Genomic DNA, 5,186 nt, shown 5'->3' with positions numbered 1-5,186 from the left:
ACTATCTCTATTTGTCAATACTACATTTTCAATTTGGTCACTCTCAATGTTCACTAATACTCTATTTTTATCTAAGTCACTGTTCACTAATACTCTATTTTCATCTAAGTCACTGTTCACTAATACTCTATTTTCATCTAAGTCACTGTTCACTAATACTCTATTTTCATCTAAGTCACTGTTCACTAATACTCTATTTTCATCTATGTCACTGTTTACTAATACTCTATTTTCAATTGAGACCATATTGCTTTGCGTAACTCGCTTTACATTTTCAATTTCATTTTCAAAAATTCATTTTATTCCATAATTTTCAAGGAAACTGCGCCCCAGAAGGACATTACACGAAATATAGTTGTTTGGTACAACGAAAAATATAAGTTCTTTTTCAATGTTATGAAAAACTAAATTGACAATTATTTTTCCAAAAATGCTTATTCTCGAACCGTTAACTCCAAAATACTCTGTCGGTCTTAGTACACCATCAAAATTTTCATAAGGTATCGCCGAGCGCTGCATCAAATTAATAGCGCTACCGGTGTCCAACATGCCAGAAAGAAATTTAATTTGATACCTGCGTTTTATATCAGTGTAAAAATATACCCCTACCTGATTAACAATAGGAACAAAAATATTGTTCTCCTCTCTGTCGTCCATTGGCGGGTTGCTGGCTGTACCCACGGAACGCTGGGTTGGCATAGGCTTCTGTTGGCAATCCTTCACCTGGTGCTGCATGGATCCACACTGGAAACACGATCCCTTCTCCCGCTTAGGTGCGGGACACGATGAAGCCTAATGGCCATGTGCTGAACAATTATAGCAACGCACCTGGCTCCGGTCATTTCCGGAAGCGGTCATCCCAGTGCGCTTAAAATTCGTCTGGGTACTCTTCCTCAAAGCCTCGTATTGTCGAGCTAGCTCCTTAAGTTTTCCGATGGTCGACGCTGAATACAATAAGGCGATACTGGAAGATCGATCACGAAAACCATCAACGATGAACTGCACTGTCAATTTCTCTTCGATGTCGGCACGCATAGCAATTTCTTCCATGCGAAGAATATATCCCATTACGGAGTTTTTCTGCGGGTTGAAAAAGGTTTCCTTCAACAGAAGTACCACGTCGGCAGTTGAATTGCTGCGGCCAAAAGGTTTTAGGAAGTTTCCCTTAAACTCGTCGTAAGTCTTTGATTTGTCGACACGCATGAACAAGTCCGCCTCTGTTCCCGCCTTCATCAACATGCGCACACAACAAAGCTTAAAATTGTTGCTTTCGTTCACGCCTCCGCAAATCCGTTCAAAATTCAAGACCCATTCAGAGGCTTCATCATTTTCACTGGCAGAAAAAGGGGCAATAAGTTGCTTGACCATTCGGATGTCATCGGTCATATATGTAGTTGTCCATTACCATTAAAGCAGCCAGTTTCTTCTTTTCCTCAGCCACCCTTATTGCGGCGTCAAGTAATTCTTCTTCTTTCATATCGTCGATCTGCTCATTTTCAGACACTTTTCCATCCGATTCAATATCCGATTTATTCACCGGACTTTCAGAAACTTCGTCCATTCCACCACTTATGGCAAGCTTACGAAGTTGCCTTAGTGTTGCGCTGGCTGGAAAAAATGATCTCCTTCTCCAGCAACCACTCTACAATTTTTTCTTTGTCAATGTTTGCCATGGTTTCCTCGGCCATTTATAAAATGTGGAAAATACTCGTTGTCGGGGATGCCAGTAGACAAATACTTATGTAGGCAGATACTTTAAAGGGCTACCATCCCACTTCTGAAGTTATTGGCGCAAAAGGTCCACGGATGTTTCGTGCTTTTTATGATTTTATTCGGTTTGCATAGCTCAAACCATTACAAATCCAGCTAGCACATCTGTGTTAACGAGGCAGCAATCTAGACTCGTACCAATCCCAAGAGCAGATAGCTTATCAGATTTGGCCGAAACGAGAAGTGAAGAGCTTAGTGCGAGCGAGAACCCGTCCATCGTCGAGATGAGCCAGACGTCTGCCGAAATTGCAGCCGCTGTCAAGGCTATGCAGAACGAGCTGTTAACTCAGTTGACAGAACAAATGGCGAATCTCATTCAACCCAATGTAGAAGCTCACATAAATAATATGGAGCAGCAAAGACAAACGCCAAATCCAAATACTAGCAGGAATACTTCTTTGGAGCAGCTACTAGGAATCAACGGGCAGCAACCAGATCCGGGGTTACCTCCGCGTGCTACCAGCGCCCGATCGGTAGGTTCAGAATTGGCCCAAAGACCAGACAAAGTAGGCCACATAATGTCGAACTGGAAATTAAGATTTTCAGGAACCACCGATACAATAGGAATCGATAGCTTTATCTATAGAGTTGAGGCCCTTACTCATCAGACGTTAGAGGGAAATTTCTCACTTCTGTGTGGTAATGCGAATTCGCTATTTGATGGCAAGGCATCTGATTTCTTTTGGCGAGTAGTTCGTTGGCAGGAGCTTTGTGCTGCGTTGAGGAAGCAATTCCGAGACTCCAGAACGGATGTGGATATCCGCCAAATGATAAGGGATAGAAAACAGAGGGAAAAAGAAACGTTCGAAAGTTTCTACGATGCCATCCTAAAGCTAACTGATAGACTCGACCAGCCTCTTAGTGAGAAGACGCTGATTGAAATTGTGAGGCGTAATTTACGTCCGGAAATTCAGCATGAAATTCTTAACATACGGGTAGATTCGATGGAAACCTTGAGGGATATATGCAGGACTTTTCCTGCTTTTTAGAAGAAGTCCGTAAGAATCATGGTTATCAGAAACCATCGGTCTTTAAGAAGCAGATATCAGAGCTCTGGGAGGAAGCGAACATCGATGATGCCGTAGAATTTTCTGAAGGAGAGGTAGAGGATGAGATAGGCGCTTTTGCTCTCGTATGCTGGAATTGCAGGAAGGGGGGGCATATGTATCAAGACTGCGCGGAAAAAAGGAAAATTTTTTGCTATGGATGCGGTATTCCTAATGCCTATAAACCTTCATGTGCGCGATGCCAAAAAAACGCGCAAAGGAGCACTGCAGCATCTCGTCCACTGACCAGTGTTCCCAACCGGCAAGCGGCGACAAAGGAGTGAAGATATATAGCAGTGGTGGGGAGCGGGAAATGACACACTCCCTTTCGGCTGGTCAGCCAGAGTATTTTTGGCATACTAAGCTGGAAAATATTAGGAAGATTGGGTTTCCGAGCTTTGGCGACAAAGCAAAGACAAGTTCTCGCAGCAGTCGGCGGTTAAAAAAATTCTGGGAGTCAGTAAAGTACATAAATAGCATTAGAAGAAACAAAGGGGACAAACGCCCTTATGCTGAAGTTGGTCTTCTGGATAATAAGCGAGTGGGTTTGCTCGATACAGGAGCTGCTCTGACTTGCATCGGAGGGAAACTGGCCAAAGAATATATTATCAGCAGGAAGCCGTTTAAAAAGGTGCTGTCCAAGGCATGCACCGCTGATGGAAGTCATCAGAAAATAGTTGGTAAATTTAGGACTAGTATAGAGTATAAAGGTATAAGTAGGTTAGGTTAGGTTAAGGCGGTAGCCGGGAGGGGGGGGTATAAGAGCCTCCCGCCACCAAGCTCACTTGGCCCTATAAAAGGTCCGTTGTGTTGCCGCATGGGCATGTGCCCCTTCGCGTTGCCCGAACCGTGAGAGCATACTTCTGCAGGTTAAGGGCAGTCCCATCCGGTGGCTTGGATGTATTTGGACAAGGTCCCTGGTTTGATTACGGACAGGTCCGAAATGTCCGTGAGGAAAGCGGCCCCGAGAATACGAAGACGACGATTTCCAAGGGCTGGGCAGTGGCAGAAGAAGTGGGGGACCGATTCCTCCTCCTCCTCGTCGCGACAACTCCTGCAGAAGTCGTTATGAGGGATTGACAGTCTAGAGGCGTGAGTGCCGATCTGCCAGTGTCCCGTAATGGCTCTAGTAACTGCAGAGCACTGTGCTCTGCTGAGTTTATACAGCTCTGCTGAGCGCTTCTTCGATCGATATGGCCATATCAATCTTGAGACTTTACAGGAAACGGTTTGCTGCCATCTCCTATTGGCATTTTGCTCGAACAATTCGTGCGTTAGGAGCCTGCAGGTAGCCAAGGGCATCGCTACTTGCTCCCTCTCCGGTAGGAGAGGAATCGTAGTACCCTGCCTGGCTAGCTCGTCGGCGGCGTCATTCCCCTCGATGTCCCTGTGGCCGGGGACCCATATAAGGAAGAGATCTAACTGCTCTGCGATCTCGTGCAGAGACCTGCGGCAGTCATTTACAGTCGCTGAGTTCGACGATATTGAGCCTAGAGCTTTGATAGCTGCTTGGCTGTCCGAGAAGACGCACACTAAGTGCGTATCTAGAAGTAATTTGGAGACAATCGAAATGGCCTCCTTGATGGCTTCAACCTCCGCTTGGAACACACTACAGTGATCCGGGAGCCTGAAGCAATGACTGATGTTCAGCTCGCTGCAGTAGACTCCGCCTCCCACGCGGCCGTCTAGCTTTGAGCCATCAGTGTAGAAGTGGACCGCATTTGCAGGTCCTGGTTCGCCCATCTCCCAGTCCTCCCTAGATGGGATTGATACCTGGAAGGGCGTCGAGAGGTGATCACTGGGGATACAGTAATCTGTCCTCTCTGGTAATTGCGGGAGTCTCATCAGGATTCCCGAGTGCCCAACCGCGGATGCTTTCTACAGTCTGGCTTCTCTCATTCTGAGGGCGGAAAGTGTTGCCACCTTCTTTCCCATGAGATCCACAGGGAGGAGGTCCAGCACAGTATCCAGGGCTTCCCCTGGAGTAGTGCGTAGCCCGCCAGTTATGCATAGCTCTGCCATGCGTTGAACTCTGCTGAGTTTATTGAGGCATGTCCTTCTGTCCAAGGCTGGCCACCATACCACCACTCCATAGAGCATGATTGGTCGTATGATGGCGGTGTAGAGCCACCGAACTATATAGGGGGTCATTCCCCATTTTAGTCCGATGGCTTTCCTGCAGGTATAGAGGGCCACTGTGGCCTTCTTTACTCTATCCTCTATGCTCAATTTCCAATCGAGCTTTCTATCGAGGATTAGGCCAAGATACTTGGCGTTGTTGCTGAAGACTAGCGTTTCCCCACATAGTCTTGGGGGAATCAGTACCGGAACTTTGTACTTCCTAGTGAAAAGCACCAGTTCCGTTTTAGA

The 5,186-nt window shown here is 46.2% G+C and overlaps 1 long non-coding RNA gene across 1 annotated transcript; it reads right to left on the bottom strand.

Annotated features, from left to right (window-relative positions):
• Positions 1-419: 419 nt before the first annotated feature.
• On the bottom strand, positions 420-1,944 carry LOC117190480. The gene is made up of 2 exons (XR_004473701.1): positions 610-1,944; positions 420-532 (listed from the first exon to the last, which is right to left on the bottom strand). It is a non-coding gene; the product is annotated as an uncharacterized LOC117190480 (long non-coding RNA).
• Between the last annotated feature and the right edge of the window lie 3,242 nt (positions 1,945-5,186).

The sequence above is a fragment of the Drosophila miranda genome (assembly GCF_003369915.1).
Source record: "Drosophila miranda strain MSH22 chromosome Y unlocalized genomic scaffold, D.miranda_PacBio2.1 Contig_Y1_pilon, whole genome shotgun sequence".
Taxonomy (NCBI): Eukaryota; Metazoa; Arthropoda; class Insecta; order Diptera; family Drosophilidae; genus Drosophila; species Drosophila miranda.
The sequence above is the reverse complement of the archived record's forward strand: the minus strand, read 5'-3'. Positions and strand labels throughout refer to the sequence as shown.